Genomic DNA, 13,252 nt, shown 5'->3' on the forward strand with positions numbered 1-13,252 from the left:
GAACATCTTGGCAAAGGAGACACCAGCCTGGTCCCACCCTTCTCTGCTAGAGAAGGAGCAGGTGCAGGAAGCTTCCCCCTCCCTTCCAAAAAGAACTCCATTGGCTCCATCTGCTAGTTGCCCTAGGACTGCGGGATCAAGGGAAGACACACTCTGACCTCATTCACCCGGCAGCTGGGTTGTATTGGGGGTGTATGTGTGTATATGTATTGCACTCTATGGTAAGCCACCTTGGGGATAATTTGTTTGAATGGCAGGATACAAATCTTCTAAATAAATACACCTACAAATCAGTGGTATTAGCAGATTCAGATAGGGATGTTGGAGAAATCCTCCACGGACCCCAGGGAGGCCGGATTCTATTGAATCTGGCCCCCTGAAGTCCGTGGAGGATCGGATCTCCTACCTTGTCTTCCAACGCGAATCGGATCGCCAGCGAATCAGATCGCCAGCGGATCGTCCTGCTGCCGGCTCCAAAGACCAGAGATATAGCTGCCATGGCCGTATCACCGGACTGCGGACGTAAATGGCATCCGCTACGCCATTTGCATCCCTGCTCTTTAACGTGATAGGCTACATAAATCTTTACGTAGCCTATCATGGTAAAGCGCAAGATGCAAATAGCGTCCGGTACGCCAGATGCCATTTGCAGACAAAGACCGGCCACGGCCGGAAGTCCGGCAACGGCCAGCCCCGGCTGGCGGCTCTGCGGACTTGCTGCAGAGCGGAGCCGGACAGGGAGGATTCTGGGGGGAGGACCAGGTTGCTTTCCCCCTCGCAGACCCCCCAGCAGACCCAGGTAAGTGGGGTTCGTACACCCCTAGATTCAGATGGTTCAATTCTGTTGTGTTCAACTATCAAACAAGATGTCAAGTCCTCAGTTTGTTTCTTGATCTGTTGGTCTGGAATACAGCTAAATTCCATGCATACAGTAACTCAAGTCAACACATAGCAACATGAGCCATTCATTAGTTCACAAAAATGGCTAAAAGAATCTTGCATCTCCCTGTCTTCTGTAACTCCTAACTCAAGTTGATGTAATATGGCATGCGTAAACAAAAGAGTTTGTAAAGCAGACGATGTCTTAATGTGGGAAAACGCGGGTGTGTGTTTTCCTGTGTATTTCAAGCTATTCATTTGCCTGGTAAAAATTACCACTTGTAAACATTATATCAACCCTTTGCAGTGAACCCTTTGCCCTTTCATATAAACCACATATAGAACCAACCACCTGACCATAACTATGTAGTGTCTGGGTGTTATTTTTCCATAAACTACAACACGAACAGTGCAATCCTATGCATGTCTACATGGAAGTAAGTCCCACCGAGTTCAGTGGGGCTTACTCCCAGGTAACTGAGTAGAGAATTGCAGCCTAAGATGCTTTTTTGTCCAGAAAAGGCCCCTTGTGAATGTTCGCATGGGCTGGAGAGTGGACAGAAGCTAACTGAACATTGTGTATTTTAGCTGATATGCATTTCTATTTGAGTAACAGCTGTTGTTGAAAATGTAAATTGTAAAAATGATCATACAGGTTGCCTGGGTTCACATGTTGTTGGTTCAACCCATTAGCCTAACATTGGAGTGCAGAAAATGGGCAACATATTTATTTATTAGATGTTATACTGCCCAACTGGAAAATGCCCTCTGGGTGGTATATCACCATAAAAAAACAACAAAATAACCAAATAAAAAAATGCAACACTAAATGTATTAGAATAATACAATATTACGAATTAACAAAAATTAAGAAGCCAGCAGCAACAGTAATAATCAAAGTAACAAATTAAATTAAAGATTGAACACACTCAAGGCAGGCTACAATCACTAATAAAAGCAATAATAAAACAAATACATTAAAAATAATCACAATTAAAAACACAACAATAACAGAGTAAAAACAGCCTCCAGCCCAACAGACCCACTTACCCCCGCCCAGTGACATAACAGCTTCCATCAGTGGAACCGGTAGGGAGGTGATTCACCTCCCCTTGCAGGTCCCCCCCACACCCAGAAAATCTGCTCTGCGGGGTTTGGGGACCCTCTGGGGCAGAGTTTGAAGAGGTGTGGGGGGATGCAGGGGGGAGGAGAAAGACCCATTGCATGACCAAACAGTGTTGAACTTTGCCCCTTGTGCATAGGGCCCTTTTCTCATGAGGTCCCAATGCTGCCAACGTGCGCATCAGCAAGCCAGGGGAAGGGGCAGCAGGCACATTTGCATTTTTCCCCTCATAATACATGGAACGTCTGATGCTGTTCATCTGAAAGAAAACCCCTGTACTAGTTCCCAACCGTGGCGCCCAGACATTTTTGAACTATAACTCCCATCATCCCTAAGCAGAATGAATGATGCTCGGGGTGATGAGAGTTATAGTCCAGCAACAACTGGGGATTCAAGGTTGGGAACCACTGCTTTAGAACTGGGGTAGGAAGCCTCAGGCCTTGGAGCCAAAGTTGGCCCTCCATGGTTGTCCAGATGGCCACACCCCCTTCTCCAGCTCCACCCCCTTTCCCCCACTCACCAATCATTGGGTGGTTTTCCAGCTTTTGTGCAGTTCTTTCCCCATTCTTACAGGTTGAAATGCCTCTCCTAAAGCTTAGTAGCTGGCAGTAAAACATTAAATTACAACATGCTAGCATTTTTGGCCCCATCCCTTTTGCATTTGGCTCCTCCCCCTTTGACTTTGGCCCTGCCCTGCCCACTACTGGAACATGACCCCTGAAAGCTTCTTCAAAACTGAATTCAGCCCTCGGGATGAAAGAGGTGCTTCAGCCCCGCTTTAGGAGAATGGGCTTTCAAGACAGAGGATGGGAGATCTAGGTAGGCCTGAGCCTTAGCATCACTCATTTTAGTCAGTAAGCTGGCTTTCCCCAATCTGGTGCTCTCCAGATGTTGTGGACTACAACTCCCAATATTCCTGACCATTGACCATGCTGGCTGGGGGTGATGGGAGTTGACATCAGAAACATCTGGAGGGTACCAGTTTGGAGAAGGCTTTTGTAAACCAACTTGAGCGTTTAATGGAAAGGTGGGCTGAGAAATACTTCTTAGCACTTAGAAAGCTGCATTAAGAATTGGCAGAAACCGTCCTTCCCTTACATTTCATGTTAATGGAATCCCATTTTAAAGTTCTGTGGAGGGCTAGGATGCCATCGTGGTCCATAAAGGACAGGTGATTCAAAAAACAGTAGTGGAATAATGTGGTGCTATATTCTCTTTGCCTATTTATTTCTAATAGCCATATGCTTCCCTTTAGTTAGGGAGCTCAGGACGTAGTATGTGGGTTCCCCAGGTAATAGCAATAGTAGGAGTGATTTTATAGTTTAGCTATAAGCCATAAGAAACACAGGAGGAACATTCAGTGTTCAACCAAAAAAAATAGTGTTTAATCTCCTAGCCACTAGCACAAATGAGGAGACACACAAGGTAATATATTTTTCATTCCCAAACAATGGAAAACATTTAACAATTTAACAAAATTCTTCCTGAGCCCAGTGGAGGATGGTGGTTCCAATGTCAGTGGGGCAGTGAATCCGCTCTGCATTTCAGTCAGAACCAGTCAGAGCTCTAAAGGGGCTCTATCCAATGTGCTTCCACATTTTGGATAGCTCCTTTAGAGTTCTGACTGAAACCCAGAGTGGACTCACTGTTCCACTGACATTGGAGCCACCAGCCTCCACTGCCTGAGCCTAAACTCAGACAAATATTTTTCACATGGATCCTTATAAAGAGGATTTGGGGTAACATAATGGAGGGTCCCTAGGTGGTAGCCTGTCCAGGAAGTGGTCAGACTCAGAGAGCTTAAGCACATTCATTGGATCATGTGCTGTCAGACTGTGTCCAGGCCTATGGGTTAGGGCAGCAGTCCCCAACCTTTTTGGCACCAGGGACTGGTTTCGTGGAAGACAATTTTTCCACGGACCGGGGATGGTGATTTGGGGATGATTCAAGCGCATTACATTTATTACTTTGCAGTAATAGGCTACGTAAAGATTTATGTAGCCTATTACTTGAAGAACAGGGATGCAAATTCGGGGTGTATGAAACACCCTTACCTTTGGTCCGTGGGAGGCCACGGGCGGGGGAGGTGATCTGTTCCCCTCCCCCGGGAATCCTCGCTGGCCCCAGCCAGCTCCGTTCCGCAGTGAGTCCACAGAGCTGCCAGCCGGCTCCAGCCGCTGGGACACAAATAGCATCCGTGTAGTGGACGCCATTTGCATCCCTGTTCTTCGCAGTAATAGGCTATGTAAAGATTTATGTAGTCTATTACTGCAAAGAACAGGGATGCAAATGGCGTAGCAGATGCCATTTGCATTCCTGTTCTTTGCAGTAATAGGCTACATAAAGATTTACATAGCCTATTACAGCAAAGAACAGGGATGTAAATGGTGTAGCGGATGCCATTTGCGTCCCTGCTCTTTGCAGCAATAGGCTACGTAAATCTTTACGTAGCCTATCATGGCTAAAGCAGGGACGCAAATGGCATCTGCTACGCTGGATGCCATTTGCAGCGGAGCAACGGATGGTGGCAGCGGATGGATCCCACCGGCCGGCGGCAGGTAGGTTCTGTCCCAGGGGGATTTTGGGGGGGTGGCAGGGGTGGTAGTCCATTCCGCCATGGACTCGGGGGGGGGGTTCTAAAGAATCCAGCCTCATTGGAGTCCGTGGGGGATTTCTCCGCCATCTCTAACGCAAATGGCGTCTGCTACGCGGATCCCATTTGTGTCCCAGCAGCCGGACATCCGCCAGCAGCTGCAGCTGGCCAGCAGCTCCGCAGACTTGCCGTGGAGCAGAGCCAGCCGGGGCCAGCGAGGATTCTGGGGGGGAGGGACGGATTGCCTCCCCCACCGCAGACCCCCGCGGACCCAAAGTAAGGGGGTTTCACACACCCCTAAGCTCACCTCCTGCTGTACAGCCTGGTTCCTAACAGGTCACGGACCGGTCCCGGTCCGAGGGTTGGGGACCCCTGGGTTAGGGCATTGATCCCCTGGCACAAAAAACAAAAGCAAAGAAAACCCTTTCGCTTGGATTGCAGAGTGTGAATGTGTGTAATGTGAAGCATTGCCCTCTTAAACAGGGTATTATGCAGTAGGCTTTTAGGGCATTGCCTTGCAGGTTTTTTTCCTAGGTCTTGCGAACACACATTGAGTTGACCCAACATCCACAGGGCACCTGCCCTAATCCCCTGCTATTCTGCACAGTAAACATAAGAAATCAAAGTCCAAATACAGGAAGACTTAATTTTTTTAAAAAATGAACACACCCACCCACCCACCCACACACAAAGGATCCAAGCATTACTGATCTTTTCTGATACAGCTTCCTATACTTCTGTTTGTTTTCCAAGGCAGTAAAATGAGAAGCAAATAAAGCTCCCATGTCAACATACCATAGTGGCATTTTCAGAAGTGACACTAAACATCTTTTAGCATGAACATGAATGCCATTCTGAATCAATAAGAAAATCCCATTTTTAAATCAATTGGCCATGCAGGAATGTTGATTTACAAACCCATTTCAAGCTTCATGTGCCTTTTGTGCCACAAAAATGTGCTCTGACTTATTGATTTTTATTATTATTATTTTTTAGTTTTTTATTATCTCTATACTGACCTTTTTGCCAAAAAGCCACCAAGATGGTGCACAACCAGTCTAAAATAAAACTATTAAACCATTAATAAAACCATTAAAAATATTAAAACAATAGCACGCTAAAAATAATTTAAAATCTAGGTTAAAGAGATATGTATTAACACCTTTTATCACAGAATCATAGAATAGTAGGGTTGGAAGGGGCCTATAAGACCATCGAGTCCAACCCCCTGCTCAATGCAGGAATCTAAGTCAAAGCGTCTCCAACAGATGGCTGTCCAGCCAGCTTCATCTTGAATGCCTTCAAGTGTGGGAGAGTCCACCGCCTCCCTAGGTAATGGTTTCATTGTCGTATTGTTCTAACAGCCAGGAATTTTTCCTGATGTTCAGCCGGAATCTGGCTTCCTGTAACTTGAGCCCATTATTCCTATGTCCTGCGCCCTGGCATGATTGAGAAGAGATCCTGGCCTTCCTCTCTGTGACAACCTTTCAAGTACTTTGCTATCATATCTCCTCTCAGTCTTCTCAAGGCTAGACATGCCCAGTTCTTTCAGCCTTTTCTCAAGGCCAAGAGAGTGGGGGCCAGTTGTCGTTCTTGAGGGAATGCATTCACCAATTTGGTGAATTGACATAGGAGAAACCCCTTTCACGCGTGCCCAACAACAGGCCTCTGCAGGCAGTGGTGTCCTCGGGAAGACCTCTCCTACAGATCTTAATAACTAGATAGGCTCATAACAGGACAGGTGGTCCCTTAGATAGCCAGGCCCTGGGCCACTTGGGGCTCTAAAGATTAAAGCCAACACCTTGAATTGAGCCCAGAAACCAACTGGCAATAAGTGAAGGTCTTTCAATATTGGTGTAATATGGTCTCAATACCACACACCAGTTAGCGGCCTAATGGCCATATTTTGCACCAGTTGCAGCTTCCAGACCCTCTGAAGGGTAGCCCTACATAGAATGTGTTGCAGTAGGCTCAGCATGGTATAACCAAGGAATGGACAGACCAACTCATGAAGGTTTGCAGCTGGTGCACTAAATTAATTTTTTTAAAATTCCTAGGCAATCCTAGGAGTGAGACAAATTTTACAGCAGGAGGAGAAGTCCTAGCTGTGAGCCGTGGTTGTGTGCATCAACTCAGGATGTACAGAATTTTAGGCACTACTGAGCAACATGCTATTCCTGACATACTGTTTTCAGGAAGTTGACATTGACAGAAATACAGCATTAGAGTTATGCAAGGTCCTCTGATGAGTCTTTTTACACTGAAGGAGGGCCTTCTCCTCCAAACTCAAACATTCTGAATCAATTAATCAATGTAAAAGAAAAATACAACAGAGGATTTTCCAGTCATACAGATGATGGTAAATGTGATGGTGATGTGGTCAACTGATGTACAGGATTATGATTTGATGCAGCCAGGTTGTCAGCTGACTTACAGTATGCTTATGTGACCTGGTTAGCTGACTTCCAGAACCTTCTTGTGGATGGGCTTTAGACTTGATTAGGGTGCAGAGCTGGATAAAGAACAGTAAAAGGGAAAAGTGCTGCTGTGAAAGTTTTCTTGGGATAGAGAAGAGTTCAAACCATGTTTGCTTAAGGGGAGGGTAACCAGCAGTGGTGGTAGGGGGTGCACCACAGTAAAAGTGATAAGCAAGCAATCTTACCTGGGGGAATATTCCTTCCTGACCACAATTCACTCAGACAAAATAAAAAAGGAAGTCACCCACTAAACATCTCTCACTGAAAAATAGTACAACCAGAGCAATATTTGTACTTGGATATTAATAATGGTAAGGGGCCTGGTTCAGACATAACAAAACTATGGTGTAGCGTAGCATGCACCTCCCCTCTCCTCCTCTATTGTAGCCACAAGGACAAAATCAGAAATGTTTGTTTCCATTTTCAATTGACCACTGTTTATTGTTACATCCAAACCCTAAATGGTTTCGGAAACGAGGAAACAAGCCAACTTCACAAACCATGCTTTGAAGTTGGCTTGCTTCAATAAGCCATAGTTAAGACTAACCACTGTTTTCTTAGGTTTGGACAAAACAACAAACTAGGGTCAAAAATGTAAGTGAAGTCTGATCTGGTGACTGTACCAGGAGAAAATGGGGCACTGATGAGCCCAAAGCTAATTCTTATTACGCTAAACCATTGTTTAGCATTATGTCTGAATGAACCGTGGTCATGGGTAGCCTTTATTAGAATGAAGCCAAAGGATTATTCATTTGAAGCTGAAGGGATTTTTGTTTGTTTCAATGAACTTTAAAACAGGCATTAAACAGAAGATGGGAAACCACTGAGAGAAATGAATGGATGTGTCCATTTGAAACATACAAGGCACCTCAGTCTATAAAATTCTGGTAGGAGAATATCTATCAGGAAATTGCATCCATGTTCTCTTACTCAAAACGCAACAATTTACACTTAGAACTCAGGAGGGATCATAACAAATAAGAGAGCTGTAATTCTGAAAGCTAACTTGGAAATAGGAATCATCTCCCAAAATAATAGCTCACAGTATTGAACACAGGGGAAGCAAACGTTAAAAACTTACAATTTCTAGAGCGGGTAGCTGTGTTAGTCTGTTGCAGCAAAACAAACAAAGAATCTTGTGGCATCTTGAAGACTATCAAATTTAGTTATTCTGGCATGAGCTTTGGTGGACACTGTCCACTTCCTCAGATGCATCTGATGCACTGGGCAGTGTCCACGAAAGCTTACACCAGAAAAAATAACCGTGATAGTCTTCAAGGTGCCACAAGAGTCTTTGTTGCTAAAAAGTTAGTTGCCGCATTGCACAATGAAATAAAACAAACTTCTGACTTTTGTCTGGACTCCAGGGAATTCTCACAAAACTGAACCGCTATAGCACACAGCTTATTTGGACATTTTTGGAGGGTATGGGAGGGAAGATCAGAGAGTCCAGATAGAGAATGCTTCCTTGTCTAAGAGTCATTAAAATTCTGTTTCAGCACAGAGGTGTTGTACAATGGAGTGTGGGGTGTGGCTTTGCCTTGTAGGAAATTGCTTCTGCTTACACAAGTCTGGGCCCTCTGCTCCCCCCCGCAAATCCCCGGACCCTCCAGACCAAAACAGAATAGCATATGGCATGACTGCAGGAGGTAGGGACAATAGGATGCATGAGTGGAAGTGCTTTCTGCTAAGGCAAAGCTACCTTTTGATAAAACCCCATATTCCTAGAAATCCCTTTAGCCTTATACACATTTTCTCCCTGCTTTAATTTTGACACTGTGCTCAATTGGAGTATTGACTAACTACATAGAGCACCATTTTAATGTATTTTTTTACAATCAGATGGTACATTTTTGTGCTTCTTTTCTACTCTTCACCTCCTCAAATGGATCAGTCTTTATTACAGAGCCCTCACTCTATAGAATAAGGCTTTCTTCACATGGAGCTTTTATCCTGAGATTGAGATTCATCCTTCACAGAAGTTTGCGGGCTCTTTACATGACGCCGTGAACCTCTAAGACATCTCCTGCACTAAATGCCCTTTGTTACATTTTTAAACAGATTGCAGATAATGAGCTATCAAATTACCCTGTTGTGTTCCGCTTGAGGTCCATCCGTGAAAAGAGGCAAGAAGAGGAGTGAGATCAATGAAAGATAACGGAAGAATCAGATATGGGGAGAAGGAAGGGGAAAGGGGAGTGGGGAAAGGAAGTGTGTGAAAAAGGGAGCTGTCATCCTGCATTTAAAATGGAAGCAGAAAGCCCTGTTTTACATGAAGGATTTGGGGCTGGTGTAGAGATGCCCCCAAACTCAGCTTCGACACTACAAGTGGTCTTTTCTAACAAGCCTCAAAGGCACATTTTGAGATATGTAACCATTTATGTGGCCCAGCTGTGCTTAACTTTCCCTAGCTAGTCCAGCATTACAAGGTGACACTTAATTGAACTCGTGACCTAATTTTAAAGTGGAGAAAAATCACCAGCAGGAGAGTTAGTCTGTATTGGGAGAGGAGCATTCTTTTCAGCTAAAACTATGTGCCATTACTGTGTACCATTTTCAAAAGCAAATAAAAATCCAACTCACAGTCTCTCAGTTTTGATGTATGCCGCTATTCTATGTTAAATGCATTTTGAGAAGTGTTTCTTCTGGGAATACTGCTTGAAGTACATTTTCAGAAATATTTGGTTAAGAAAAACTTGCATGATAAATGGAATTTAACAGTAGGATCTTATTTTAACCTGAATTCTTCAGATAGCACATTCCTTAAATTGTAGCCATTCAAGGTTGTGTATTTTGTTTTGATTAACACTAAAAATGTGCACGGTAAATATATAAGTAAATAATAATTAGCAAGGAAGTGCTAAAATACCAGTGGAGCGGCAAAAGATATTAAGCTTTCCTTGTCCAAAAAAAAAAAAATTTAAGTGCAGCATTTGTTTTTCAAAAAGAACAGATTTCCCCCCTCTCCAACTTGAAGCATGAAACTTAGCAAAATGTTCTGAACTTTAATAGCAATTTCAGAGGACATCAGACACTTATGTAACCTTTGGTTGGATTTTTTTTCCCTGTTACTATAAAATTTCAGATGTTTACTCTATTTAAAAAAAAATATAATGCTTACTGTATCAAATACACTTCCCAGTTCAATTATTATTGACTTTGTGGCATCCCACCAAGTACAAAGCTATTATGTTGCATTTATAGAGAGAAACTATATGAAATAATATTCAATAATAGCAAAGCATTGCTCAGAAAAGGAATTGAATGACACAGATCTACTTTAAGGAATGCAGAAATGTTTTATATCAAGCTATGCAGCTCTTTTTCTTCTGTATACAGTTGGGCCATTTCTTACAGAGTCCTTAATTCCTGATCACTTGTATTTTAGAACACTATACAGGCATTCCTGGATTAGGATTTATATGATGGAATTCTGTTTAAAAAGGGATGATGTGGTTAAATGCTTTGGCTCACTTGCTCTGGGAGAAGCTGACCCTAATAAATCGGATGCAATTCTGTAAAAAGAGGTCAGAAAACTAAAGAGTTGGATTTAAGAAGTGCTTTAAAAATGCCTGCTTCTAATGCCTCTGATTTAATGCCAGACTTTCAATATTGAGGCTAGTGTATGTAAACACAACTGTCTCACTGTTAGTTCCTTTCTGCAAGATTTTTTAAGACACAGAGAAAGGGGAAGATCTGTGGCTGTCAGTTCATACATGTACAGAGAAAAGTACTGCCATTTATCCACACAAGATGTAGTGTATGTTGTTCTAGATTTTCAGGAAACAAAATTTTGCTCTTGAAAAACATTCTTGAGGTTCCTCCCAGCTTGACAGCTTCTCCCTACTGTCAAACATCCACCTGATTAGTGTTCTTCCACCAAGGCAACCATCCAAGCATGCCTTATTTGCAAAGCAGTAAACTGTGTGAAAGATGCCCTGTCCAAAAGTGAGGGTGAAGCTTTCACAAAACTGACAACAGGGCCTTTTCTTCGGGTGTTAAGAAAAAAGTTTAGGATCCTTTAAAGTCCACATGTTTGCTGATGGCTTTAACTAGGTTTCTCTCATTAAGAAACAAAACAGATTTTAAAATGTTCAATAACATTTCCAGCTCCCCCCCTTTTATCTTTTTTTTCTTTTTGGGTACTACTGAAAGGAAAAACAGCCTTTTGCAGCCACAGATGTTCTATATTTCCCAGTAATTTAAGCAATCTTCTTTCATTGTTAAAACAACAGCTTTCTTCTTGCTAAATGAAAAAAGACCCTACCAATGGAGCAGCAACCCCCAAAAGAGTAGCAGCAGAGCTGGCATGCCACAAAACATCTGCATGCAGCTGAAGCAGTTGAGATAGAGAAGCATTCTTACCTTGAGTATGCAAGATCCAAGGGGAAGAGATCACTGGAAGACTGAGAAAGTACTCTGATCAGCTGCCGGTAGCATGCAGTTGGCTTTTATGATCAGGTGGGAGGAGCTGCTGTTCCTAGTAGGTGGGCAGGGAGCAAGGCAGGCAGTAGCCAGAGGCCACTGACATCGTTGGTTCTTCTGTTCGTGAGGGACTGGTGATGGAGAGCGTGCGTGCCACTGAGGTGGGGGGAGGGGGGCATCCTGATTTAGTTAATTTTTATTGCCCAGTATATAAGGAGAATCATGTTCTTTTTTTACTCCAAAATTTGACATGACTTAATGACTGAACAACAACAATAATAATAATGACGTCAAGTCCCCATTTTTGTTTGTTCGTTTTAGGGGCATAGCTAATTGAGGATCAAATAGCTCTTCCTGCCTTTAAGGGCCCTCAAAAGCAGTCTGTCTATTGGGTTTTCTGAATGGATATACATGAAAGCCCCTGAGTTACCAGTTAATGCTCCAGTTGACACACAGTGGCCAGAGCTACCATCGGTCCGAAGTCAAGGGGCTAGGGATGGCAGAGAATTCCGCCATGGATTTCAGTGAGGCCGAATGCACTGGCATTCGGCCCCCCGAAACCCATGGCGGAATGGCCTCCCACTGCCCCCCCTGTGGAATCCCCCCCCCCCAGGATGAAGCATACCTGGGGCGGATGTTCCGGCGGCGGCAGCTCCGGCAATGGCTCCAGCGGCGGCTGGTCTCTCAGCCGGCTGCTGCGGACTCAAATGGCGGCTGCCATAGCGGCCGCCATTTGCATCCAGCCAGGCTGCCGTGATAGGCTACATAAGTATTTATGTAGCCTATCACGGCAAAGGCAGCCACGCAAATGGCGGCCTCCATGCCATTTGCATAGCTGCCTTTGCCGTGATAGGCCGCGTAAATACTTACGTAGCCTACCATGGCAAGCTAAAAACAAAAAACAAAAAAAAACCGCGTACGTAAATGGCGGTGGCTACGGCAGCCACCATTTGCATTTCCTTTTTTTCACTGTTTTAGCCTACGTAAATATTTACGTAAGCTATTACGGCGAAAAACGGGAAACGCAAATAGCGTAGTGGGTGCTATTTGCGTTCCTGTTTTTTTTCCCGCCATAATAGCTTACGTAAATATTTACGTAGGCTAAAACAGCGAAAAAAGGGAACGCAAATGGCGGCCGCTGTAACCGCCGCCATTTGTGTATGTGGTTCCCCCCCCCGCGAAGGCTGCCCAGTGGCCGGATGTCCGGCTACAGGCGGCCCTGGCTGGCGGCTCCACAGAATCTCTGCAGAGCGGAGCTGGCTGGATTAGGATTTCGGGGGGAGCAGCGGAGCGCCTCCCCACCACCACGAATCACCCTGTCGAAAAGGTAAGTGACTTTCGTACATCCCTACAAGGGGCCCATTCAGCAGAATGAACAGGAAGCCCCCCATGTGCACCAGCTCTCCCTTGCCATTTATTTGTCATGAAGTAAATGAAGTAATACATCTTACCAAGCAGGGCTGGCCTACCATTAGGCAGAATGAGGTGGCTGCCTCAGTAGCTTTTAGCTGTCATGAAAGTGCAACAAGCTGTTAGTTTTCTAAAATGCACTGCTCTTGATTTTTTACTGCCAGAGAGGTGGGGGGAGAGGTGCTTGTGGGATTTTCTGCCTCAGGTGCCAAATAACATGGCTTGCTTTGGGTACTATGCACCTTGTCTGGGGGGGTGGGGGGGAGATGCACCATTTGTTGCTCTGCCTCAGACAGCAAAATGCCGTGGGCTAACCCTGCTACCATCTAAAGAGGGGAGCCCATA

At 44.5% G+C, this 13,252-nt stretch overlaps 1 protein-coding gene across 1 annotated transcript in view; it reads right to left on the bottom strand.

Moving 5' to 3' along the window:
- Positions 1-11,492, bottom strand: part of COL8A1 (collagen type VIII alpha 1 chain) — a 171,344-nt gene extending 159,852 nt beyond the window's left edge. The window contains exon 1 of the mRNA XM_084843179.1: positions 11,438-11,492. The gene's annotated coding sequence lies outside the window, so the exon portion shown is untranslated. The remainder of the gene's footprint in view (positions 1-11,437) is intronic.
- Between the last annotated feature and the right edge of the window lie 1,760 nt (positions 11,493-13,252).

The sequence above is a fragment of the Heloderma suspectum genome, chromosome 3, assembly GCF_057233095.1.
Source record: "Heloderma suspectum isolate Gila_16-S chromosome 3, 16-S_ref, whole genome shotgun sequence".
NCBI lineage: Eukaryota > Metazoa > Chordata > Lepidosauria > Squamata > Helodermatidae > Heloderma > Heloderma suspectum.